A 27,865-nucleotide genomic window follows, 5' to 3' on the forward strand; every position below is an offset into this window, starting at 1 on the left:
GAAGAAAGTAGATTTGGGGTTGACTGGGGCTCCAGCCGGAGAGAGTGGAGTGGGAATGAGGAATGATGACTGCTAATGTGTATAGGGTTTCTTTTTGGGTGTTGAAAATGTTATAACGTTAGATTGTGATGATTAGTTACACAACTCTGAATACACTAAAACTCTGTGTACTTCATTTAGAGACAGAGTCTTGCTCTACTATTCAGGTTGGGGAACAGTGGTATAATCATAGCTGACTGTAACCTGGAACTCCTGGGCTCAAGTAATCTTCGCCACCTCAGCCTCTGGAATAGCTAGGACTACTGGTGCATACCACCACAGCTGGCTAATTTTTAAAAATATTGCCACTCAAAATGTGTGGCCCTGGATCAAAATGGTGAAATTCTCTGAACTAATTTTTCTCATCTGCAGAAATAGGAGTAATAATAATAACAGTCATATCTAACTGGAGGTATGAGGCTGTGGTAAGCAAACTTACAATGCTTACAGTATGTGAGGATTCTGTCAGTGTGCTTTCTTTCCTTCTTTTCCAGAACATACAGGATGGAAGAGCAGGCCTTAAGAGGGAAAGACACAGAAGATGCAATAGAGAGCCCTGTAGCTCTTTTTTGTCTCTCTGTCTCTCCCTCTCTCTCAAAATAAAGCCTGTGTAGAGGTATTTTTTTTGTCTGATACAGCTGCATGTGTTTGCAGTTTGGTAGGAACTTCGTGGTTAAACCATGCTTTCTAAGATTTTCTTAAAAGGCCAACCTTGTTGCCAGATGATACCATTAATCAAGTTATTGTCACATAGGGCTTCAGGCAGGAAAGAAGGTTAGGAATGGTCTTTAGTCTCATAGAATGAACTCCCTTTTGGTCTGAGTGTCTACTTCAGTAGGAAGGGATGTGATGTTAATTGACCAGTCTTTAGGGGAAATAGATGACCCCCACCATCCAGATACTCAGTTTTTGTTCTTTTCTTTCTTTCTTTTTTTTTTTTTTTAAGACAGAGTTTCGCTTTTGTTGCCCAGGCTGGGGCGCAATGGCTCGATCTCGGCTCACTGCAACCTCCGCCTCCCATGTTCAAGCAATTCTCCTACCTCAGCCTCCCGAGTAGCTGAGATTACAGGCATGCACCACTACGCCTGGCTAATTTTTGTATTTTTAGTCGAGATGGGGTTTCCCCGTGTTCAGGCTGGTCTCGAACTCCTGACCTCAGGTGATCCGCCCGCCTCAGCCTCCCAAAGTGCTGGGATTACAGGCATGAGCCACTGCGCCCGGCCTCTTTTCTTTCTTCTTCTTTTTTTTTTTTTTTTTTTTTTTTTTGAGAGAGAGTCTTGCTCTTTCGCCCAGGCTGGAGTACAGTGGTGTGATCTTGGTTCACTGCAACCTCCGCCTCCTGGGTTCAAGTGATTCTTGTGCCCCAGCCTCCTGAGTAGCTGGGACTACAGGTGCACCCCACCACACCTGGCTGATTTTTATGTTTTTTTTTTTTTTTTTTTTTTTTTTTTTTTTTTTTTGAGACGGAGTCTCGCTCTATCGCCCAGGCTGGAGTGCAGTGGCATGATCTTGGCTCACTGCAAGCTCCGCCTCCCGGGTTCACGCCATTCTCCTGCCTCAGCCTCTCTGAGTAGCTGGGACTACAGGCGCCCGTCACCATGCCTGGCTAATTTTTTTGTATTTTTAGGAGAGACGAGGTTTCACCGTGGTCTCGATCTCCTGACCTCGTGATCTGCCCGCCTCGGCCTCCCAAAGTGCTGGGATTACAAGCGTGAGCCACCGCGCCCAGCTTTTGTGTTTTTTTTTTTGTAGAGATGGGGTTTCCAGATACTCCATTTCAGTTTTTTTCTGAGCAACGTCTCCAGGGACTGAAGCACACATGCTTTGACAACAGAATCACCAGCAATGTCACTGACCTAGGGTGTCTGCAGCATTCAGTGTCTTCTATTTTCTGTACTAGGTGTTTGATTGTTAAGCAGGAAATATCTTTCTTTTTTTGGAGACAGAGTCTTGCTCTGTCACCCAGGCTGAAGTGCAGTGGTGCGATCGTGGCTCTCACTGCAGCCTTGACCTCATGGGCCCAAGCAGTCCTCCCACCCAGCTTCCTGAGCAGCTGGGCCTACAGATCCACTCCACCACACCCAGCTAACTAAAAAAATTTTTTTTTTTTTTTGTAGAGACAAAGCCTTGCTATGTTGTCCAGGCAGGCCTGAAGGTGCTTTTAAACTCAGATAAGCAAGGACATTTGCAGCTGTGGAAATAGCTGTAATCTAACCATCAGAGTTGTTTTAAGGATACAAATTACATATAGTGTTTAAAGCATAATGAATGTACAGGTTGCTAGATTGGGGTTTACTCTGTTCTTTTTGTAACTTTTTAGAAGTTTGTTACTTACATTTTTTTTTTTTTTTTTGAGACAGGTTCTCACTGTGTTGCCCAGGCTGGAGTGCAGGGACACAATCTTGGCTCCCTGCACCCTCTGTCTCCCGGGTTCAAGCAATTCTCCCACCTCAGCCTCCCCAGTACCTGGGATTATAGGCACCCACCACACCCAGCTAATTTTTGTAATTTTAGTAGAGATAAGGGTTTCACCATGTCGGCCAGGCTGGTCTCAAACATCTGACCTCAGGTGATCTGCCCACCTCAGCCTCCCAAAGTGCTGGGATTACAGGTGTAAGCCACCGGCGTCTTTTTCTAATATAAGTGTTTAAGGCTATATAGCTCTCTAGAAGCATCTCTTCAGTGAAGCCAGTAGTTTCCAACTGTAATATTTTTGTTACTAAGTGATGTATATTTAAATTTTCATTGTGATTTCTTTTTTGGCCCATAAATTATTTTAAAATGTACCTTTGAATTTCTAAATATATGGTTTTAAGAAACTCTTCTGTTATTATGTTGTTTTTTTTTTCTTTGAGACTGAGTTTTGCTCTTGTCGCCCAGGCTGGAGTGCAATGGTGCAATCTCGGCCCACTGCAACCTTCGCCTCACAGGTTCAAGCAATTCTCCTGCCTCAGCCTCCCAAGTAGCTGGGATTACAGGTGCCCACCACCACGCCTGGCAGGTTTTTGTATTTTTAGTAGAGACGGGGTTTCACCACGTTGGCCAGGGTGGTCTTGAACTCCTGACCTCAGGTGATCCACCTGCCTTGGCCTCCCAAAGTGCTGGGATTACAGGCGTGAGCCACTGCACCTGGCTGTTATTATATTTTAATTGCATTGCACCCAGAGAAACGGCTTGTGTGCTGCTGATTTCCTGGAATTTGTTGCGATTTTCTTTATTGCCAGATATGACATGAATGTTTATAAACATTCTTTGTATTCTAAAGAATATGGGCTGGGTGCAATAGCTCACGCCTGTAATCCCAGCACTTTGGGAGGCTGAGGTGGGCAGATCACCTGAGATCAGGAGTTTGAGACCAGCTTGGCCAACATGGTGAAACCCCATCTGTACTAAAAATACAAAAAAATTAGCCCAGCGTGGTGGCACACGCTTGTAATACCAGCTACTCGGGAGGCTGAGGCAGGAGCATTGCTTGAACCCAAGAGGTGGAGGCTGCAGTGAGCCAAGATCGTGCCACTGCATTCCAGCCTGGGCGACAGAATGAGACTCCATCTTAAAAAAGCAAGCAAGCAAAAAAGAATATGTATTTAATTTGTGTGAGAAAGCAGGGAGGTGCGGGGTTCTGTATATCTCTAATGATCTAACTTGTTGCTTGCATTGCTCATATTTCCTATTTACTGTTACTGATTTGAGCAATGTGGTAGATTATTATGGTAATCTCATTATGATAGATTTGTCAGTTTCTCTGTGAGTTCTAGCAATTTTTGGTTCATATATGTTGACAGTATTTTATTAGGTGTGTGTAACCTTATACTTTGCATCTTCCTGTTGAATTGTACTTGGGTTTATGGCCTTTTCCATTCTGAATAAATGCTTTTATTTTCTTGGTCTTCATTGTCTGATATTAATATAGTTACTCCAGCTTTGTTTTGGTTGGTGCTTGCCTGGTATTTGTACTTTGGTCCATTTATTTTCAGACTGTGTTCTATTTCATGGGTATATGAGTTTTTTGTGGCTCCTGTAACAAGTTACCACGTACGTGGTGCTTTAAAACAACAGAAATTATTCTCTCATAGTTCTGGAGGCTGGAAGTTTGAAAACAATATCACTGGACCAAAATCAAGGTGTCGCTAGGGCTGTGCATTCTTCCTCTGGAGGTCGTATGGGAGAATCTGTTCCTCGCCTCTTCCAGCTTCTCATGGCTGCCACATTCCTTGGCTGTGGCTGCATCACTCCAGTCTTTGTGACCCAGGTCAGATTGCTTTTTTGTCTTCTGTGTGGTTAAATCTCCCCCACCTTGATTTTATAAGGATACTGGTGATTACATTGAGGGCCCACCCAGGTAATCCAGGATAATCTCACAATCCCGAAATACTTAATTATATCTGTAGTCTTTGCCATATAAAGTAATATTTACAGGTTCCAGGCATTATTCGGACCTGTTAACTTGGGGACCATTACTCAGCTTACTAAAAGAGTGTCTCTTATAAGTTACCTGTAATTTCTGTCTTTTAACTGGCGTAATTTAGTACATTTATATTATCATGATTCTGATAAATTTGTACTTTCTTTATCATCTTAGGTTTTGTGTTCTGTTTGTCTTTTCTCCCCATGCTTGCCTTTTTAAACAACTGGGAGTTGTTTGTTTTTCTTTATATTCTTCCATCTTTTGGTTTGGAAATGACATACTCTTAATATTCTTTTAGTGATTGCCCTGGAAATTTTGCTATGCATATTTAATGAAGTCTAAAACTAATATTCTGTTGCCATCCTAGATACAGCAAAGGCATGAAAGTTCTTTAATTCCAATTATTCAAATCTCAAGTTACATGCTGCTGTTGTTCAGTGTTTCAGTTCAGACTTTTTTTTTAGAGAGACACCATCTTGCTCTGACACTGAGACTGGAGTGCACAAGTTTTTTTCTTTTCTTTTTTTTGAGACAGGTTCTCACTCTGTCGCCCAGGCTGGAGTGCAGTGGTGCGATCACAGCTTGCTGCAGCCTTGACCTCCTGGGCTCTAGTGATCCTCCCACCTCAGCCCCCAAGTAGCTGGGACTATAGGCACATGCCACCATGCCCAGCTAATTTTTGTATTTTTTTTGTTGAAACAGGGTTTTGCCATGTTGTGTAGGCTAGTCTCGAACTCCGGAACTCAAGAGATCTGCCTTCCTCAGTCTCCCAGAGTGTTAGGATTATAGGCGTGAGCCACCATTGGGCATGGTGGTACGTGCCTGTAGTCCCAGCTACTCGGAAATTATTTCACACAAGTTCTTTTTAAAAAAAATAGAGACGAGTCTCACTATTATGTTGCCCAGGCTGGTCTTGAATTCCTAGGCTCAAGTATCCTCCCACCTCAGCCCTCCAAAGTGCTAGGATTACAGGCATGAGCCACCACTCCCAACCTTCACCTAAGTTCTTAAAAGATAATTTTGCTTGATATAGAAATCCAGATTGACAGTTATTTCTTTTCAGTATTTTGGAGTTATCCTACTGCTCTCTACTTTTGTTGTTTCTGTTGGCAGGTTTGGCAGTAGTCAGTTTGTTATTCCCTTGTAGGTGATCTGTCTTTTTTTCTTCTGGCTTCTGTTAGAATTTTCTTTTCTTTATTTTGGCCTTGGCTGTTCTGCATATTCATTACAATGTGTGTAAGGTATGGATTTATCTTTATTTATTTTGCTTGGTTTTTGTAGATTCATGTGACTTTCAGCTCTGGGAAGTTGTCAGCCATTTTCTCTTGGAATATTTACTCTTCTCTATTTATTGTTTCTGCATGTAACTCAAGTAAATGGTTATTAGAGTTTTTTTTTTTTTTTTTCCTGAGATGGGGTCTTGCTCTGTTGCCCAGGCTGGAGTGCTGTGGCATGAACTCTGCTTACTGCCACCTCCACGTCCTGGGTTCAAGTGATTCTCTCGTCTCAGCCTCCAAGTAGCTGGGACTACAGGCGTGCACCACCACATCTGGCTAATTTTTGTATTTTTAATAGAGACGGGGTTTCATCATGTCAGCCAGGCTGGTCTCAAACTCCTGACTTCAGGTGATCTGCCCACCTCAGCCTCCCAAAGTGCTGGAATTACAGTTGTGAGCCACCACACCCAGCCAACTTTCTTATTCTGTTATTTTTTATTTTTTTTGAGATGGAGTCTCACTTTGTCACCCAGGCTGGAGTGCAGTGGCGGGATCTCAGCTCACTGCAACCTCCACCTCCCGGGTTCAAGCAGTTCTCCTGCCTCAGCCTCCTGAGTAGCTGGGACTACAGGCGCATGCCACCACACCCGGCTAATTTTTTGTATTTTTAGTAGAGACAGGGTTTCACCGTGTTAGCCAGGCTGGTCTCAAACTCCTGACCTCATGATCTACCTGTCTTGGCCTCCCAAAGTGCTGAGATTATAGATGTGAGCCACCACACCTGGCCAGGGTAATTTTTTCAAAGCTGTGTTTTAATTCACACATTCCTCTTTGTATCTAAGCTGTTATTCATTTTTTGACTGAAAAATTCAATTTTAAATTTTTTTTATTCTAAAAATTAGCAGGCATGGTGGTGCTCCTGTAGTCTCAGAGTCCCAGCTACTCAAGAGGCTGAAGTTCGAGGATCGCTTGAGCCCAGGAGTTTGAGACCAGTGTGGGCAAATCGAAACCCCATCTCTACATAAAATACAAAAATTGGCCGGACATGATGGGGTGCACTTATGGTCCCAGCTACTCAGGAGGCTGAGGTGGGAGGATCGCTTGAGCCCAGGAGGCAGAGGTTGCAGTGAGCTGAGATTGTGCCACTGCACTCCAGCGTGGGTGACAGAGCGAGACCCTGTCTCAAAAAGAAAATCTGAGTGGTAGGGATTTTCAAGTATTTGCCTTAGTTGAGGTCTCCAAATGGAAATAGCGATTGAGCACTAGTTTAAAACGTGTGAAAGGTGTATTCAGTGTGAGGTTGGTTCCAAAGTGCACGGTTTGACAGCCCAGGGAGCGAGTGAGGTGTGTTGTTGTGTTTTCCATGATACCAGGCAACTGACTCCAGTATGGCCAGCATACGAGACTTTGGTAAAATCATTGCTTTGTTCTGGAACTCGATTTTAGCATCTGTAAAATGACTTCTAAAGTTCCTTCTGGGGCAGAAAATACATGCTTCTAAGGTTCTGTCTCATTGCTTTTTTTATTATAGTAATTTAATAAGCATTTATTTAAGATCTACTGCATTCAGAGCATTGTGTTAGGAATATTGGAAGTAAAGCATTGTAATAGCTCTTGCCTTCAGTAAGCTTGCAGTCTGGCAGTTGGATTAAAAAAATGACCATAACGAAGCAGTGATAACAGCCTCTAAGAGGGAACTCTACTGTGTGGTGGAGATATGTGTCCCCCTGCAAATACCAAGAAAGACAGTTAATTAGTATCCATTACAGAATGTTCTTCTGGTGTCCTTTTTAAAGAGATTCAGTCAGTCTTTAAAGATGATGCTATTGCTGCTACTGCTAATAATAATAGTGATAGCTACCACTTACTGTTTACTATGTACCTTTTGCTAAACACTTAAGTTAACTCGTTTAATCTTAAACCAAGGAAGTAGATAATGATTCTCATTTTACAGATGAAGAAACTGAAATAGAGAGAGATGAAGAAATGTGCCCAAGGTTACGCAGTTTAGTGAACTGGGATCAGAACCCGGGTTGTCTGGCCTTAGAGTATAAACCATAGATAGGAATTGGGCACATTTATTAATCAGCATTGCAAGGCTAATGGAATTTTGATAAACACCCAAACCAGATTCTTTTCTGCACCAGTGATACCAGACAGATTTTGGAAATATAAACAGGATAGGGTGCATTAAAGTTCACTCACATTTGTTCAGTTAAACGGATGGTTGGCTTATCTTTAGTTGCTTCACTCAGAGTCATTTTCAAAACCACACCCAAGGCCAGGCAGTGGCTCACGCCTGTATTTCTAGCAGTTTGGGAAGCTGAAGTCAGAGGATCACTTGAAGCCAGGAGTTTGAGACCAGCCTTGGCCACGTAGTTTGAGACCATGGCTCAACAAACAATAATAAACATACTTACTATTATGGGACATCTGTGTGCCAGACATTGTGCTACACATTCTACATTTATTACTTCTTATTTATTTATTTATTTATTTATTATTATTTTTTTTTAATTAATTTTTTTTGCATACAAAAACAATAAACATTTTCTAAAAATACATACAAACAAAAAGATGCGTATCAAACATATTAGGAAGGTTGCACATGGGAAGTCGGGGAATAGAAATGGGGGTGGGAATTAAAATAAATGAGAGAGGGACTTTATATGGATCAGTGATAATAACTCAATCCTCTATTTGACAAAGAAGAGGGAGAAGGAAGAGGAAGAAAAAGAAAGTGGGATAAAGGATCAGAAAGGGAGGAAAATAGAAAAAATTAGAGTATGACTCCAGGGTAGACCTGCTTTGTTGTCATTGAGTTGGTTGGTTGGTTTGTCTGTTGTATTCTTCATGTTTCGCCAAGTTGGCCAGACTGGTCTCGAACTCCTAGCCCGAAGTGATCAACCCGCCTCGCCCCCCAGAGTGCCGGGACCACAGGCGTGAGCCACCACGTCCAGCCCCCACATTGCTTCTGGCCTCCGTGGTAGACCTCCCAGACGGAGCGGCCAGGCAGAGGAGCTCCTCACTTCTACCCAGACACGGGGCGGCCGGGCAGAGGGGCTCCTCACTTCCCAGATGGGGCGGCCAGGCAGAGACGCTCCTCACTTCTTCCCAGACGATAGGTGGCCGGGCAGAGGCGCTCCTCACTTCCCAGACGATGGGTGGTCGGGCAGAGGCGCTCCCCACTTCCCAGACGATGGGTGGCCGGGCAGAGGCGCTCCTCACTTCCCAGACGATGGGTGGCCGGGCAGAGGCGCTCCTCACCTCCCAGACGATGGGTGGCCGGGCAGAGGCACTCCTCACTTCCCAGATGGGGCAGCCGGGCAGAGGCGCTCCTCACTTTCCAGACGATGGGTGGCCGGGCAGAGGCGCTCCTCACCTCCCAGACGATGGGTGGCCGGGCAGAGGCGCTCCTCACCTCCCAGACGGGGCGGCCGGGCAGAGGCGCTCCTCACTTCTTCCCGGACGGGGCGGCCGGGCAGAGGCGCTCCTCACTTCTTACCGACGGGGCGGCCGGGCAGAGGCGCTCCTCACTTCTTCCCGGACGGGGCGGCCGGGCAGAGGCGCTCCTCACTTCTTCCCGGACGGGGCGGCCGGGCAGAGGCGCTCCTCACTTCTTCCCGGACGGGGCGGCCGGGCAGAGGCGCTCCTCACTTCCCAGACGGTGGGTGGCCGGGCAGAGGCGCTCCTCACTTCCCAGACGATGGGTGGCCGGGCAGAGGCGCTCCTCACTTCTTCCCGGATGGGGCGGCCGGGCAGAGGCGCTCCTCACTTCTTCCCAGATGGGGCGCCCGGGCAGAGGCGCTCCTCATTTCTTCCCGGACGGGGCGGCCGGGCAGAGGCGCTCCTCACTTCCCAGATGGGGCGGCCGGGCAGAGGCGCTCCTCACTTCTTCCCGGACGGGGCGGCCGGGCAGAGGCGCTCCTCACTTCTTCCCGGACGGGGCGGCCGGGCAGAGGCGCTCCTCACCTCCCAGACGATGGGAGGCCGGGCAGAGGCGCTCCTCACTTCCCAGACGATGGGTGGCCGGGCAGAGGCGCCCCTCACTTCCCAGACGGGGCGGCCGGGCAGAGGCGCTCCTCACTTCCCAGACAGGGTGGCCGGGCAGAGGCGCTCCTCACTTCCCAGACGATGGGTGGCCGGGCAGAGGCGCTCCTCACTTCCCAGACGATGGGTGGCCGGGCAGAGGCGCTCCTCACTTCCCAGACGGGGCGGCCGGGCAGAGGCGCTCCTCACTTCCCAGACCGGGCGGCCGGGCAGAGGCGCTCCTCACTTCCCAGACGGTGGGTGGCCGGGCAGAGGCGCTCCTCACTTCCCAGACGGTGGGTGGCCGGGCAGAGGCGCTCCTCACTTCCCAGATGGTGGGTGGCCGGGCAGAGGCGCCCCTCACTTCCCAGACGGTGGGTGGCCGGGCAGAGGCGCTCCTCACTTCCCAGACGGTGGGTGGCCGGGCAGAGGCGCTCCTCACTTCCCAGACGGTGGGTGGCCGGGCAGAGGCGCTCCTCACTTCTTCCCGGATGGGGCGGCCGGGCAGAGGCGCTCCTCACTTCTTCCTGGATGGGGCGCCCGGGCAGAGGCGCTCCTCATTTCTTCCCGGACGGGGCGGCCGGGCAGAGGCGCTCCTCACTTCCCAGACGGGGCGGCCGGGCAGAGGTGCTCCTCACTTCTTCCCGGACGGGGCGGCCGGGCAGAGGCACTCCTCACTTCCTCCCGGACGGGGCGGCCGGGCAGAGGCGCTCCTCACTTCCTCCCGGACGGGGCGGCCGGGCAGAGGCGCTCCTCACTTCCTCCCGGACGGGGCGGCCGGGCAGAGGCGCTCCTCACTTCCTCCCGGACGGGGCGGCCGGGCAGAGGCGCTCCTCATTTCTTCCCGGACGGGGCGGCCGGGCAGAGGCGCTCCTCACTTCCCAGACGGGGCGGCCGGGCAGAGGCGCTCCTCACTTCTTCCCGGATGGGGCGGCCGGGCAGAGGCGCTCCTCACTTCTTCCCGGACGGGGCGGCCGGGCAGAGGCGCTCCTCACTTCTTCCCGGACGGGGCGGCCGGGCAGAGGCGCTCCTCACTTCTTCCCGGACGGGGTGGCCGGGCAGAGGCGCACCTCACTTCCCAGACAGGGTGGCCGGGCAGAGGCGCTCCTCGCTTCCCAGACGATGGGTGGCTGGGCAGAGGCGCTCCTCACTTCCCAGACGGGGCGGCCGGGCAGAGGCGCTCCTCACTTCCCAGACGATGGGTGGCCGGGCAGAGGCGCTCCTCACTTCCCAGACGGTGGGTGGCCGGGCAGAGGCGCTCCTCACTTCCCAGACGGTGGGTGGCCGGGCAGAGGCGCTCCTCACTTCCCAGACGGTGGGTGGCCGGGCAGAGGCGCTCCTCACTTCGCGGACGGTGGGTGGCCGGGCAGAGGCGCTCCTCACTTCCCGACGGGGTGGCCGGGCAGAGGCGCTCCTCACTTCCCAGACGGTGGGTGGCCGGGCAGAGGCGCTCCTCACTTCCCAGACGGTGGGTGGCCGGGCAGAGGCGCTCCTCACTTCCCAGACGGGGCGGCCGGGCAGAGGCGCCCCTCACTTCCCAGACGGGGCGGCCAGGCAGAGGTGCTCCTCACCTCCCAGACGGGGCGGCCGGGCAGAGGCGCTCCCCACCTTCCAGATGGGGCGGCGGCCGGGCAGGGGCTGCAATCCCAGCACCCTGGCAGGCCAAGGCAGGCGGCCGGGGGGTAGAGGCTGCCGCGAGGCCAGACCACGCCACCGCACTCCAGCCCGGGCAACACCGAGCACTGGGTGAGCGAGACTCCGTCTGTAGTCCCAGTACCTCAGGAGGCCGAGGCGGGCAGAGCACTCGGCGTCAGGAGCTGGCGACCAGCGTGGCCAAGATGGCGAACGCGTGCCTGCATCCAAAGAAGAAAAGGCAGGCAGCGGTGGCGCGCAGGCAGCGGTGGCGCGCGCCGGCAGACCCAGGCAGTCCGCGGCGCGGGCAGCAGCAAGCCGAGTAGATCGTAGCCTGGGCCAGAGAGGGAAAGAAAAGGAAGGAAGGAAGGAAGGGAGGGAGGGAGGGAGGGAAGGAGGGAAGGCTACATTTATTATTTCTAATTGCCCCAACAACCTGGGAACATATCACCGAGTGTATTTTATTACAAATGTGGAAACTGAAGTACAGAAGACAATAAGCCTGTGAAGTGATCGTAGGGCGTTGCTGGTACAAAGTCAAAGCCTGCATCATTGGGCCCTGCGCCTCTTTGTCCGTGGGGAGAAGGGATTGTTGATGATGTGATAGCTGGAAAACATATCATTCATCAAAATAAATCCCAAGTGGATTAAAAAGAAATGTTTAAAATTATAGAGGCACTGTGGAGAAAAAGCAAAATAAAATGTTTATCAGAGATAACTCCTTAACATTTTCTTGGAACATTTTATTAGATGTGTGCCTGGGAAGGAATGATAACTTTCTTTTTAAAACCAGAAGAAATCACAAAGGAAAAGGTTTGTGAACCTAAATATGCAAAATGTTAAAATATTTTCTTATTGAAAAATAAAATTATAGAATATAATAGTCTGAGAATGACAAATATGATAGAAGGGTCAATACCTGTACTATTTTTTTTCAGATGTGTAGAAATAAATACATCAAGATCTCAACAGATACGTGTACAAAGGACATAATAGGCCATGGGAAATTTTTTTTTTAATTAATTTTTTTTGCACACAAAAACAATAAACATTTTCTAAAAATACATACAAACAAAAAGATGCGTATCAAACATATTAGGAAGGTTGCACATGGGAAGTCGGGGAATAGAAATGGGGGGTGGGAGTTAAAATAAATGAGAGAGGGACTTTATATGGATCAGTGATAATAACTCAATCCTCTATTTGACAAAGAAGAGGGAGAAGGAAGAGGAAGAAAAAGAAAGTGGGATAAAGGATCAGAAAGGGAGGAAAATAGAAAAAATTAGAGTATGACTCCAGGGTAGACCTGTTTTGTTGTCACTGAGTTGGTTGGTTGGTTTGTCTGTTGTATTTTTCATGTTTCGCCAAGTTGGCCAGACTGGTCTTGAACTCCTAGCCCGAAGTGATCAACCCGCCTCGCCCCCCAGAGTGTCGGGACCACAGGCGTGAGCCACCACGTCCAGCTCCCACATTGCTTCTGGCCTCCGTGGTAGACCTCCCAGACGGAGCGGCCGGGCAGAGGCGCTCCTCACTTCTTCCCAGACCCGGGGCGGCCGGGCAGAGGCGCTCCTCACTTCCCAGACGGGGCGGCCAGGCAGAGACGCTCCTCACTTCTTCCCAGACGATAGGTGGCCGGGCAGAGGCGCTCCTCACTTCCCAGACGATGGGTGGCCGGGCAGAGGCACTCCTCACTTCCCAGACGATGGGTGGCCGGGCAGAGGCGCTCCTCACTTCCCAGACGGGGCGGCCGGGCAGAGGCGCTCCTCACTTCCCAGACGGGGCGGCCAGGCTGAGGCGCTACTCACTTCCCAGACTATGGGTGGCCGGGCAGAGGCGCTCCTCACTTCCGAGACGATGGGTGGCTGGGCAGAGGCTCTCCTCACTTCCCAGATGGGGCGGCTGGGCAGAGGCGCTCCTCACTTCTTCCCGGACGGGACAGCCGGGCAGAGGCGCTCCTCACTTCTTCCCGGACGGGGCGGCCGGGCAGAGGCGCTCCTCACTTCTTCCCGGACGGGGCGGCCGGGCAGAGGCGCTCCTCACTTCTTCCCGGACGGGGCGGCCGGGCAGAGGTGCTCCTCACTTCCTCCCGGACGGGGCGGCCGGGCAGAGGCGCTCCTCACCTCCCAGACGATAGGTGGCCGGGCAGAGGCGCTCCTCACTTCCCAGACGATGGGTGGCTGGGGAGAGGCGCTCCTCACTTCCCAGACGGGGCAGCCGGGCAGAGGCGCTCCTCACTTCCCAGACGATGGGTGGCCGGGCAGAGGCGCTCCTCACTTCCCAGAGGATGGGTGGCCGGGCAGAGGCGCTCCTCACTTCCCAGACGGTGGGCGGTCGGGCAGAGGCGCTCCTCACTTCCCAGACGGTGGGTGGTCGGGCAGAGGCTCTCCTCACTTCCCAGACGGGGTGGCCGGGCAGAGGCGCACTTCACTTCCCAGACGATGGGTGGCCGGGCAGAGGCGCTCCTCACTTCCCAGACGATGGGTGGCTGGGCAGAGGCGCTCCTCACTTCCCGGACGATGGGTGGCCGGGCAGAGGCGCTCCTCAGGCCATGGGAAATTTTAAATGTAAATAAGCATATAAAAAAATTCATGCTCACATACTGAGAGAAATGCCAAATAAAGTAGACATTTCTACACTCCAGCCTTGGCAACAGTGAGACCCTGTCTCAAAAAAGCAAAAACAAAGCAGACATTTCCCATCTACCAAAACAGAGAAATTTTGGTGATAGCCTCTGCTTCCTTTTCAGAGTATGTAAGCCAAAAGGAAGTGAAACTTTTTATTTAATCCTCACCCATTTTGGAGGTTTTCTTTACTGTAAGTTTTCCTTTCCAGTGTCAGGCTTACCCTTCAAGCAGTTACCACTTTAGACACATTGTTTGCCGCCATTTCATTCAGCAGCTGCGTTATTCATAAGATCACTTTATGATGACATACTTTTCCATCTTACCGTTTTATAATGATTAAATGATTCCCCAGATATTGCTCCATTTTTTTTTTTTCAGGAGAAACATTCTCAGATTGGTACTGTTAATCCCTCCTTACGTGTTTAGTTAGATTATAGAGTGTTGTTTTTTTCCTTCCTTATAAAATCTTACGTAGAGTTTTCTATACTGATGTGGCTGATCAATCTGTGCTTCCTGTCTTAGCTGAGTCTTCCTGCAGTCTTTATGGGGTTTCATAAAGTGAGCAGGTACCATGCTCACTTAGTTATAACTTCCCTGAGGTCTAGAAATCGCCTTTTCTTCTTTTCTTATTGTCCTACCTCTGAGAGTTGTTTGTGTGAGCTTTAGTCTCCAGATCTAGCCATCTAGAGGCAGACATACTAGCTACATTTGCTTTATCAACTTTGGGAATTGACGTAATTTTGGAAACGTGAGACCTTCTTAATTCAGAGATACAAAACCCAATTTGATATGCAGATTGTCCATTTGCAGTCTGGAATTTCCTTGTGAGTGGCGAACTTGTGAGTGAAATTTGGAGTGTTTTAGTTTGCTGCTGTACTCCAAGGGTCTCTTCAGTCGGATGTCACTTGTGATTGAATGAAGCAAAGCAAAGGTTTTTCTTAGTCATATGCCTCTAGAAACAAAACTTAGATTAGCATTGTTAGTCCTAAATGTTAGATCTGGAAATGTATTTGTTCTTTAATATGTATTAATTGAGAGACTATTACATGACAGCTCTGTGAATACAGTAGTGAATGAGACAGACAAGTTTCTTGTCCTCTTGGGAGTTTTCTTATACTAGGGGAGATAGTTTATTTCTGACAGTAATACTAAGAGTTAACATTTAAGTACTTTCTATTTGTCAGGCACTTATTCTAAGCATTTTACATGCATTAACCTGTTGTTAAACTCATATTTCAAATGTGGAAACTTCCACCAGAGAAGTTAAGAAATCTTGCCAAAGTTACGGAGTCAGTAAGTGGCTGAGCTGGAGTTTGAACTCAAGCAGTCTGGCTCCAGAGTCTGCCCTGATAGTGATGATATAAGTACTTTGTAGGGTAAGAAAACACAAAAAGTCCAGGGTGATTTGAGAGAGCTGGGAGTGGGGACTGTTCTAAATAGGGTGGGCAGGGAAGCCAACTTCAAAATTTAGAGTTGAAATTTGACCTGCAGCCTAACTGATAAGGACTAAGGCATTCAGAGTAGCTGGAATAAATTCTTTGTTCTAGGCAGAGAGGACAGCAAGTACAAAGACTCTGAGGCAGGAAGGGGCTGGGGGTGTTTCAGGACAGAAGGGAGACTAGTGTGTCTGGGAGATGGTGAGCAAGTGAGCATGGGGGCTGGGGGCCAAACTGGGAAGGCCCCTGCATATTGGGGTCAAGAGTGCAGATTTTATTCTAGGGACTGTGGGAAGCCGTTGAACTCTTGGCCCCAAGTGGTCCTTGGCCTCCCAAAGTGCTGGGATTACAGGCATGAGCTACCACTCCCAAATTAAGTAGGGTGCGACATTTAAATATATTAATACCTTTATGGAGAATGAATTATTAAGAGTTTATGAGTTTAGATGCAGAGAGACAAGACTAGAGATTAAGAGTCTTATTTTGAGTAAATTAGGTTTCAGTAGACTTTAAATATTCAAACAGATGTTTTGTTGGCATTTGGACATGCAAGTTTGGACTCAGGGAAGAGTTTAGGGCTAGAGATAAAAATCTGGGGTCCATTAGTGTATATAAATCAGTGGTTCTCAACTCTGAGTGCATATGTGACTCACCTTTAAAAATGCTCATGCCCAAGCTCCGTTCCTAGAGATTCAGATTCTGTGGGTCTGGGTTTGGGTCTAGCCATGGTTTGTTTTAAATCTATCTAGGTGGCTCTAATATATGATGAGGGCTGAGAACCACTGGTGGAGGTGGTATTTAGAGCCAAGGATGGGCCTGGATCAGTGCGATCCTTTAAGGCAAACTTGTCCAACCTGTTGCCCACATGTGGCCCAGGACAGCTTTGAATGCAGCCTAACACAAATTCGTAAACTTTCTTAAAACATTATGAGATTTAAGTTCATCAGCTATCATTAGTGTTAGTGTATTTTATGTGTGGCCCGAGACAATTCTTCTTCCAGTGTGGCCCAGGGAAGCCAAAAGATTGGACACCCCTGGCTTAAGGCAATGGTATATAGCTAGGGAAGAGAAGCAGCTCAGGGTACTGGGGCACCCCAGCAGGTAGAAGTTGGATAGAAGAGGTAGAACAGCAAGGGAGACTCACAGCAGTAGCTGGAGAGGTAGGAGGAAAACCAGAAACTGATGTCTGAAAACTGGAAGAGGACAGTGATTCCTGAAAGTGGGAGCAGCTGTGCCAGATGCTGCTGCATGCTGGTAAAGTGAATGCAGTCAGAAGGAATTGAAACCAGCTTCACTGAGTGGGTCTCAGAGGTTCAAACCAGGGTTTTAGGAGCTGTGGATTCAAATCCTACCCCTGACATTAGTTTTCTATTTAAAATTAAACAGAATGCTCTTTTCTTAGCCTCTCTTTATCTTTGCTTATTTACCAAAATGTAACTGAACTATCTAATGCTTAAAGGAGATGATAAACAGACAGCCTTATTCCCCTCTCCCATTCCCAAACAAAAGCCAATTCTTACCTGGGGTTTTGGCTCTAGCTTTCTCTCTGCCTGGAATGCCTTTCTGGATATATGGCCACCTGGCCTAGTGCTCTCACCACCTGTTTGTCTGTGAGTCCTTCCTCAGCTGTCCCCTTCTCTGGGAGCTTTCCTCTGATCTTCCTGCTTAGTGATATGACTCACCTCCCTACCCCCTGGACTTCCAGTTCCCTACCCATAGCACTTGTCGCCTTCTAACAGACTGTGTGATTTACTTATTTATTGTGTTTACTGCCTGGCTTCCCTGCAGGAATGTAAGAAATCTTTGTTTTGTTCATGGATGTCCCCCGAGAATCTGGATTGCTGAGCAATGCCTGGTCTATAGCAGCCTCACAGTTAGTGCTTGGTAGATATTTGGTGACTGAGTGCGGAATCCATGAAAATGATTGTCATCCTTTGACTCTGCTCCAGTTGCATTTGAAAAGTTGCATGGGATCTGCCACTTCTCTCCATGACCCAACTATAGAGACTTCTAGAGTGTGGCTTCTCCCCTCTACCTCAGTGCTGTCGTGCCTGTTGAATTTTTTTTTGAGACAGAGCTTCACTCTGTCACCCAGGCTAGAGCGCAGTAGGATGATCATGGCCCACTACAGCCTCTACTGGGCTCAAGTGATCCTCTCACCTCATTCTCTCGAGTAGCTGGGACTACAGCTGCATACCACCACGCCCAGCTAATTTTTTTTTTTTTTTTTTTGTAGAGCTAGGGTTCTGCCAAATTGCCCAGGCTAGTCTCAAACTCTGGGCTGAAGCGATCTGCCCACCTCTGCCTCCCAAGGTGCTGGGATTACAGTTGTGAGCCACTGTACCAGGCTTTACTTGGAATTTTTAAAGACTTCAGAAATTATTTAAATATTAATATAGGAAAGTGGTAGTAATAATTAGAAGCAAATTATATATATGGGAAACAGTATTTAATGTATTTTGGAGACCAAGTGTTGTTATGACAGGGATCAGAAATTTTCAGTTGTCACTGACAGTAAAAATCATTACAAGAAGCAATTTGGTGCTGTGGAAAGTTCATAGGCTTGGAAGCCAGGATTCTTGGTTCTTAGGTTTGTCCAGTAATCTTAGCCACCCTACAGTGAGTGTCTGCTATCTGCCAAACACTCTAAATGCTTTCCAGACAGCATTTTTGATTTTACAATATCACTCATGGTTGCCATTACTACACGTTGTTGTTTTTTTTTTTGTTTTTGTTTTCTAAGAGATAGGGTCTCACTGTGTTGCCCAGGCTGGTCTCAAACTCCTGGGCTGAAGTGATCCTCCTGCCTCAGCCTCCCAAGTAGCTGTGAGTACGGGCATGAGCCACTGTGCCTGGCTACTATACCCTGTTTATAGATGGAAAAACTGAGTCCCAGAGAAAAGATAGAAAAGATTCTATTCTGATATGAACAGAATCATTTTGGGGTGGAGACCATGTGGGGCACATTTAACCCCTATACATTGTCAACTAGAGAGTTTGGTTAACTTACTATCTCCACCTTAGGGTAAGACACAATCTCCAAGTCCCTACATTTTATGACCTGTGAGATCAGGATAAGGCTATCCTGCTAAAACACTTAAATAACAGAATTTATGGCCGGGCGCGGTGGCTCATGCCTTTAATCCTAGCACTTTGGGAGGCAGATTGCCTGAGTTCAGGAGTTCAAGAACAGCCTGGGCAACACAGTGAAACCCCGTCTCTACTAAAATACAAAAAATTAGCTGGGTGTGGCGGTGTATGCCCGTAGTCCCAGCTATTCGGGAGGCTGAGGCAGGAGAATTGCTTGAACCCGGGAGGCGGAGGTTGCAGTGAGCCGAGATCGTGCGTGCCATTGCTCCACCCTGGGTGACAGAGCGAGACTCCGCCTCAAAAAAAAAAATTTATATTGTAAAATATAAAACTTTAAACAAATGTTTGGTATCATTATGCTGCTGAAAATACAATGTTCCAACAGTGTCCTCTGTTCATTTCATACCCACAGTGATGCTTATTATTTTAGTTATTCGAATGTATCTGAGATGCCAAGCTCAGGAGATTTTTGGAGTCCTGCTCTGTGTGCCCTTCTGCCAGGTGGCCCTACGCTTATAAGCACTCTTAGGTGTTTACACTTCCTTCCCCTTTCTTGTCAGGTCCCTGGCTCCCTCTGGAGTCTCCTCTCCAGGAGGTTGGGGGAGGCTGATGTCAACAGGGAAGGGGGACTTATTGCTCTCAGTGATGCTTATTATTTTATTCACGTTCTTAATGGTTTGAGTTTTTGGTTTTTTAAGAGATGGGGTCTTGCTTTGTTGCCTGGCTGGACTTGAACTCCTGGGCCCCATTGTGCCTCATTTATTTTATTTTTCAAATTTTATTATTTTGTAAATTTACCTTTTATAAATTAATCTTTAAAAATGCGTGTGTGTGTATATCTATGAACAATAAAGGATCTCCTGGTTATCTCTGTCCTCATCCACCCAGCTCCCTGTTCCTCCTTACAAGTAAATCACCATTGTAAGTTTCTTGTATATTCTTCCTGCATTTCTTTATGCAAATACAAGCAAATGTGAATATTTTTCTTATTCTCTTCCTTTCCCCCACAAAAGATACCATACATACACTATTTTCTTGTTTTTTTTTCCTGCCTGACAGTATTTCCTTGTTTTTGTGAAGACTAGACCATCTAAAATTTTGTGTACTCATAATTGATAGCATAAAGACTTTCAAGTCTCCATCAACTGACATAATTAATTTTCAATGAACATACCTTTGGCAAGTCTTCTTAGGCTTATTTTTGTGATTTTTAAATGCTTCCTGCCTAGCTCTAAAAAGGAAAACCTGGCACCATCCTCAGAAGTTTCAGTTAATGAAGTATCTCATGTCTCAGCCTTTGCGTGTACAGAATAAATACATTTTTCTCAGTACACTTACCCATTGTGGTGTTCTCAGTTTATGAGCCCTTGCTATAATTTTCAAAGCTTTCTTTTACCATTTGTCTTTCAGATAAAACAACTGCTTCACAACTAGGAACTTTTAGTTGTTGATTTTTAAATTCTGTCAAAACTGCCTGTTTGTTTTTTGTGGTCAGTATTTTAATCTCCCTTGTCAACAGTCCTGCCAAACTTCCCCACCTTCCCCCCCGCTCCAGAAAAATAAAATCCAACTCAAACCTTACTTAGCAAACCACCTTCACAGAGTGAAATTCAGAAAAAAATTTTGGTTCAATAAAAAGATTTTGAACGATTTCATCACTTCAACAAAAGTATAGTTAAAAAATTAAAATATATTAATTGAAGGACAGTAACAGTATAATGAGGGAGCAAAAATAGAGAAAGCAGCTGACATTGCCAGAAGATAAGTCAAATTCTGCTTTTTCCCACATGTAATTGTTCAGGACATGTGGCTCAGAATATGCGAATTAGTATAGTAACTACAGCGGAGTCTCTCTTGGGTTGTGTTAGTTGCTCAATTGCGAGATAGCATACATATAAGATTATTACTCCTAGATTCACTCCTAAAATCTTAACTGCAGTCTGCTTTGTGGAATTTCTTCTTGAAAGAACTTGTTTAAGAGTATGCTGATTGATATTTGTTCATGGGCCATCCGAAGATTCTGGATGTTATTTTATTTTATTTTTTGAGACAGCCTCCCTCTGTTCCCCAGGCTGGAGTGCAGTAGCACGATCTCGGCTTACTGCATCCTTTGCCTCCCGGGTTCAAGCAATTCTCCTGCCTCAGCCTCCGGAATAGCTGGGACTACAGGCACGCACCATCACACCCAGCTAATTTTTTTTTTTTTTTTGTATTTTTAGTACAGATGGGGTTTCACCATGTTGGCCAGGCTGGTCTCAAAGTCCTGATCTCAGGTGATCTGTCTGCCTTGGCCTCCCAGAGTGCTGGGATTACAGGCGTCAGCCTCTGTGCCTGGCCTGGAGGTTATTTTAAATAGTTTTTTTTTTGGGGGATGAAAACAAATTTTGTGAAAATTAGTAATACAGAATGATTTTGTGTTATCATTCATTCAGGCCTGTTCTGTGCTAAATGGTGGGGAGATGGTGCTGAACTAGACAGAAGAGCCCCAGTATGCCTGCTAGCTCTTCTCGTGTTTACATTTTGATTTTCTGTGCTGCAATACAGTAGATGAGCTTGGCATTGAGAGTGAGTAGTCTTGGATTTAGGTTTTGAGCCAGCCATTTATTTATTGTGAGACCTCTGGAACTTAAAACTCTAAGCCAGCACACCTGTAATCCCAATACTTTGGGAAGCCAAGGTGGGTGGATGGCTTGAGCCCAGGAGTTCAAGACTAGCCTGGGAAACTTGGCGAAACCCCATCTCTACAAAAAGTATAATAATTATCTGGGCATGGTGGCATGCCCCTGTAGTCCCAGGCTACTCGGGAGGCTGAGATGGGAGGGTCACTTGAGCCCAGGGGGCGGAGGTTGCCCTGAGCCAAGATCACGCCACTGCACTTCAGCCTGGATGACAGAGCAAGACCCAGTCTGAAAAAGAAAGAAAGAAGGAAAACCCACAAAAACACGGAGTCAGTCTTTGATCTGCACATGGAGAAATCTTGCAGGGTGGTTGGAATTAACGAGTGTGTGTGAGAACATTGTTCTCTGCAGTGGTCTTTATAGGGTCCTTAGACAATTCATGGTCACTTTTCTGGATCCCTTGCATCTTCTAGCTGCATTTTCCTCAACTGAGTTTGGGAAAAATTAGGTCTGGAGTTTGCGATGGGGAGCTGTTTTTACTTTACAGGTGAGGTAACTCCATACGTGTTGAAGTTTTATAGGAGTATGAGTGGAACCAACCTCTGATTTTTGGCTCAGTACTGACCCTTGGACTGGAGAGTCCTATTGTCAGCAACAAGAACACAGTTTAATGAGAAGCAATTAAGAGTGCAGTCTCCAAACCATAGTCTTAATTTCAGATTCTTGCGTCTCCACTTACTGCCTACTAAACCTTAAGCAAGTAACTGGAATATCTCTCATAATATACCATAGGATTAATTAATGCTGTAGTTAAAAACAACACCAGCTATGTAATTGTATAAAAGACTTAATAAAATGTGGACAATTTAGGCTGAGAAGCCGTTAACTAACCATTCATCATAAAAGAGGGAGGAAGCAAGAGGGCCCACCTGAGTAGGCTGGGACACATTGCTGTGGCTCAGTTTTACTTTTTGCTTTTGTTTCTAATTGGAGCTGTTTGAGACATCCTGATTGTCAGAGAGAATGTGGAGTGGAGGGAGGAGGAGGAGCTCTGGAGCTGGGCAGCCCGAGTTCAGACTCCAGCAACCCCATTACTGGCTGTGTTGTGCCTTATCTGCAGAAAAAATGAGTTAAAACACACATAGTAAGCAGTGATAACTTTAGCTGTGATTATTTGAAAGGGGCCTTTTGAGCAGCTGCTTCTGCAAGAGGACATCCGGAGACACAGGAATAGAAATGATCCGATCAGAGTAATTAAAGGCTTTTAACTGAGCTCTGAGGTCCCAAACAGGGCACATTCAGTCAGCCTAAAGCTGTGAAGAAGAACCTTCAACGTAAGGTGGGTGTTCTCTTTTAGGGTGGTGGAGAACTGTGTCATTAGGCTAGCACTGTAAGCAGTGTGGGGTTAGAACTTACTACGGTTGTGTTTGGGAGATAGCGCCAGATGTTGGGCTCCCTCCTGCCAGTAGATAACAGGGATTTCCTTTGCATTGGCTGGTGCTGCAGCCTTCCAGTATTGCAGGTTTCCAAGTGTTTGTAATGAATTTCTGGCCAGGCCAGGGCATCCATGTCTCTTGGTGCTGGCCAGGGTGTGTGCTGACTGCTGCACTGTTCTCAGCCCTCTGCCTGGATTTAGTCATCAGTGTTGGAGCCCCCAAGTCTGTTTACAATCTTGTTACTCTTTCCAGTGAAGTCTCCACCTTCTGTTTCACTGCGTATTTCCTGACGATGCAGTTTCATTTTGGATGCAGACCTCTTGGAGCCCTTTGTTCCCAGGGAAGTTAGATGTCCCTTGTAGCAAATACCCTACTTCAGGAATAAACAGTCTCAGTTGAGCCCCTGCTACGTATGAAACACTCCCCCAGGGCCCTTGTACAAACATGAGTTAGAAATGTATTGTCCCTGTATTTCACAGGCTCACAGACCAGTGATGGAGCAAGCATGTACCCAGATAATTTATCTGCATATGATTTGGTCCTGTTTGAAAGTGGCCATGGGAGAGGTGGGAATGGTGTATGTTGACACACAGGAGGCCAGGTGCCAGGCTTGGGGCGTGGGGAACCTTTGTAGAGCAGGAAGCATTTGAATTGGATATTGAAAGTGAGTGGGGGCTGAAAGGTTTAGAATAGAGAGAATAGTTAAATTAGGTCATTAAAAATGTGTGGAACACCTGCTGGGTGCCAGGTACTGCGTGTAAAATCAGAGGAAGGTTGACTGCACTCACTCTGCTGTCTTTTCTGTGCTACTCCCTAAAGCTCAGTAGATGTTTATTCACCAGGTGACTGCTGCCTTCCCCAAGCCACCTGGCAGACACGTGTTTTACTTCTGAAATCATCTCCATGAAGCTTTCCTGACAGCCACTCTGTATGAGTTTCCTAGGGCTGCTGTGACAAAGTGCCACAGACCAGGGGCTTAAACAACGGTAGTGTGTCATCTCACAGTTCTGGAGGCTGGAAGTCTAAGATCAGGGTGTGGGCAGGGCTGGTTCCTCCCGAGGCTGTGAGGGAGAATGGGCCCCATCCTCTCTCTAGCTCGGTAGTCGGCAGTCCTTGGTGTTCCTTGGCTTGAGGAAGCACTGCCTCAACCTCTGCCTTCATCTACACTTAGTTCTCCCTGTGCGTGTCTCTTTGTCCACATTTTCTATTTTATAAGGATGTAAGTCATTTTGGATTAGGTCTGCCTTGTGGACCCCATCTTAACTAATTACATCTGTAGCGACCCAATTTCCAAATAAGGGCATATTCTGAGGAACTGGGGGTTAGGGCTTCAACATGTGAATTTTGGGGAGTGGACACAGTTCAACTCATAACGTCCTCTCTCAGTTCTTTCTACGTCCCACACATGGACACTTTTCCCCTGCTGATATACTGTAAGTGGAGTTCTGTCATGCACTAAGAGGATTTTGTTTGTCATCTCCTACTCTTTGTATTTTTCAGTCTCTGGTGCCGTGCATGTAATGTGGAAAGTGTCTCCGGTGCAAATTTATTATGCATCAGGAGTTAGTAGAAATAAGGGAAGATATTGCAGAGATCACCTCTCTTCTTGGTCTCCTATTGACAATTCCACAGGCTCTCTGGAGTTGGGTGCCAGGTGGCCAAGGACACTACCAGGGGATACCACTTTCATTACCTCCTTTTTCCCACGGAGCGGTTAATTCATTATTAGCTGACATTCAAAGAGCATTAGAAATCTGACAAGATCCTTTGGGTCCTCTAGCAGGCGTTTTACACAGAGGCTTTCTTTGATGGCTCTCTTCTTCCTAGTTTCAGCCTTAAGTTTTCATGTTCCAGCTTTAGGGATTCAAAAGTAGATCATGTGAATGCTGGGAATAGTTACCGTTAGCAAAGATGTCTGTGCCAGAACGGAGATGCCAATAAATAATTGAATCTGTCCAAAAGTTTCAGAATTCCCTCATTATATATTTGAGAGAAGCAAAAATTTGTCTGGTTTCTGACCTGAGGTTTAGTTACACATTTAATAAAGATGGATCATCCCGGGGCTGCAGTACTTCTGCTAAGAAAGAATATTCCAGCATACCCTTTGTTATTTCCGGGTCAGTAAATAATGTACTAGGCAGAGTGGTGTTTTCTGGGACATTAGAAAAGGGATGTTATTTGGACTAAATAGTGCTGTTCAGTCAGGATTTTCTTCAATGCCATTTAGCAAACCAACTGTCCTTAGTCTGTCCAGCTAGCAAGAGTTTGTATAATGCAACAGAGCACTTTACAGTTTTCACACTTTAAATGTCACATGAGGGTTCTTCACTAGGCTCCTGGAACCTAGTCTAGCAAAATTAGAGGAAAGGCCTTAAGGAGATTTATCTCTGTTAAGAGAAAAAGTTAACATTTTCAGGCTAAATGGTTGAATCTACTAAAGATAACAAATAACGTCTACTATTTCAGCCCCCCAAAGATTGGAGAGTGTTAGGATTGTCATTTGTGTTTTTTTGTGGGGTAGTCGAATAAAATTGGGCAGCTAAAATTTTCAGTTCCATGTGCCTCCCAAAGAAAAAACAAAATAAGTAGTTTGTGAATTGACTGCAGACAAAATAGAAACTGTGCTGCATGCTGTTTTTTTGTAAACAGATGACATTTTCTTTCTTTCTTTTTTTTTGAGCCGGAGTCTCGCTCTGTCACCCAGGCTGGAGTGCAGTGGCGTGATCTTGGCTTACTGCAATCTCTGCCTCCCGGGTTCATGCCATTCTCCCGCCTCAGCCTCCGGAGTAGCTGAGACTACGGGTGTGCACCACCAAACCCAGCTAATTTTTTTTTGTATTTTTAGTAGAGACGGGGTTTCACCGTGTTAGCCAGGATGGTCTTGATTTCCTGACCTCGTGATCCACCCTCCTCGGCCTCCCAAAGTGCTGTGATTACAGGCGTGAGCCACCGTGCCCGGCCAACAGATGACATTTTCTAACCAGGCACATGCCATCCAATTTACCTGTCGATCATACCATTGTATAAAGCAACAGAACTGAAGGGGAAATATGATTGTTAAACACACCGAATTGCTTTTATGTCATTTGAGATAGTTGGTGTAAGTGTCTTGACTTTTTATATTTGGAAACATTAAATAAAAACAGAAATAAATTTTTTAAAAAGGGATGTTAATCTTAAGATAGCTGTTCATCCTGATCTTAATAGTATCAGTCTGAAAAAGCATGCTGAAATATCTTCATCTGAAGGCAGGCAGAGACCAGCTCATGTAAGGTCTGGATGCTTTCTTCTGAGAGCAAGAAGAATCATGGAGCGTTTCAAACACATACAAAATAGACAGCACGGTGTGATGAGTCCTGTTCTAACCTTCATCCAGTGTCAGTGGTTAGCTCATGGCTAGTCTTATGTAACTTCATTTTCCCTTCCCCCCATATAAGTTTTAGGCACATTTCAGATGTCATTTTATCCAGAAACATTTCTGTATCTAGTATAATCATAGTAATACTACACCTAAAATGTAAAACTAATTTCTTAATACCATCAAAATCTAGCTAGTGTTCAAATTTCTAGTTGTCTCAAGTGTCACTTTTAGATTTTCATTTTACAATTTGTTTCAATCAGGATCCTACTAAGGTCCACATATTAGTTCTCAGATTTTAAGCAGAGGAGTGAATGACATGATCTGACTTACATTAAAACTCTCTATGGCCAAGTTTTAGAGAATGGATTGCTGTGGGGGTTGTTAAGAGACTGGAAGTAGAGAAACCAATTAGGAGGCCGTTGAATGTCCAGGAGGTGAGTGATGACAACTTGGATTTGAGTGACATCGGGGGGATGGGAGATGTGGAGGAAGCAGATGTCACTTTTGGCAGGCCATACTTACTTGTCACGGTTCATCCTGACTTTTGTTTTCTGTTGTCTGTGTTTATTTGAAAATATTGTTCCTAAAGATTTCATTAATTTAGCTATCGATATATTGTTGATGGTGAAATCTTAAAATGTATTACATAAGTAAAATCAAAGCAACATTATAGAATATTGAGATAGAGAAACATTCATCCATACTTTAATCAGCTTACTCAAATTTATTCCAACTTATTTGCCATTATATCATTTTGCCAGTGTATAATTATGGCATTACATAATAGAATAAGAAATATAGTTTTCCACTTAATATGTTTTATACTCTTTTATCTGTATTATGCTAAAGAGTCTCTATAGTTACATGATATTGTATTGAGCAGATTTTAATGTTTATGTTACATTTATTTATTTGAGTTAGGGTCTTGCTCTGTCACCCAGGCTGGAGTGTAGTGGTGCCATCATGGCTCTCTGCAGCCTAGACCTCCCAGCTCAAGTGATCCTCTCTCCTCAGACTCCTGAGTAGCTGGGACTACAGGCGTGTGCCATCACTCCTGGCTAATTTTTTTGATTTTTTTGTTGAGATGCAGTCTTTACTATGTAAGCTAGACAGCTTGGAACTCCTGGGCTCAAGTGATCCTCCCGCATCAGCTTTTCAAAGTGCTGGGATTACAGGCATGAGCCACCACACCTGACCTGTTCCTACTTTTAAAATTATTTTATTTTAAATTAGTTTAAATTTATTTTAAGATACTGTGAGAAATGTTCCAGAAGTTAGTTTTTTGGATGTTTTTCCCTTTCTCTCTCTCTCTTTTTTAACTTTTTGATTAAATAATAATTTTTTTTTTTTTTAAGATGGAGTCTTACTCTGTTGTTCAGGGTGGAGTGCAGCGGCACAACTCAGCTCACTGCAACCTTTGCCTCCCGGGTTGAAGTAATTCTTGTGCCTCAGCCTCCTGAGTAGCTGAGATTACAGGTGCGCACCCCCACGCCCAGCTAATTTTTGTATTTTTAGTAGAAACAGCGTGTCACCATGTTGCCCAGGCTGGTCTCAATCTCCTGAGCTCAGGCATCCACTTGCCTCGGCCTCCCAAAGTGCCAGGATTACAGACATGCGCCATTGTACCCAGCAAATAATAACTTCTTTGTAGAGATTTTACTTGAAAACTAAGTTGATGACACCTGAAGTCATAATTGATAAAAATGAAGGACAGGTTTGTACTGCAAAGTAGAATTGTGCTTAATCTTGATTATTGGGCTCAGAATGTGTATACTTTGATTTTGATTTACATTTATAGACTTCCTTATTGAAGGAATGGAGCATGTATATACCTGGCCTGCAGCGTTTATCTTATCCCATTCACACAGCAATTTGTAACTAGGGGAAAGTAATACCTGCCTTATCTTAAACATGTTGGTTTTACAAAGATTCCTGTCTTTCACTGTCTTCTGGGAACCAGGAAATAACTATAGTT

The 27,865-nt window shown here is 46.3% G+C and overlaps 1 protein-coding gene across 23 annotated transcripts in view; it reads left to right on the top strand.

The window, feature by feature from the left end:
- Positions 1-27,865, top strand: part of ADD1 (adducin 1) — a 92,704-nt gene that overhangs the window by 7,098 nt on the left and 57,741 nt on the right. For 2 of the 23 annotated variants that reach the window (XM_063619673.1, XM_063619682.1), the window contains exon 1: positions 27,249-27,366. The exons of 20 other annotated variants lie outside the window; for them this stretch is intronic. The gene's annotated coding sequence lies outside the window, so the exon portion shown is untranslated. Of the gene's footprint in view, positions 1-4,118; positions 4,292-27,248; positions 27,367-27,865 lie in introns of those variants that run through there. One more of the 23 variants, XM_063619683.1, reaches the window with a different exon arrangement.

The sequence above is a fragment of the Symphalangus syndactylus genome, chromosome 16 (genome assembly GCF_028878055.3).
Source record: "Symphalangus syndactylus isolate Jambi chromosome 16, NHGRI_mSymSyn1-v2.1_pri, whole genome shotgun sequence".
Classification (NCBI taxonomy): domain Eukaryota; kingdom Metazoa; phylum Chordata; class Mammalia; order Primates; family Hylobatidae; genus Symphalangus; species Symphalangus syndactylus.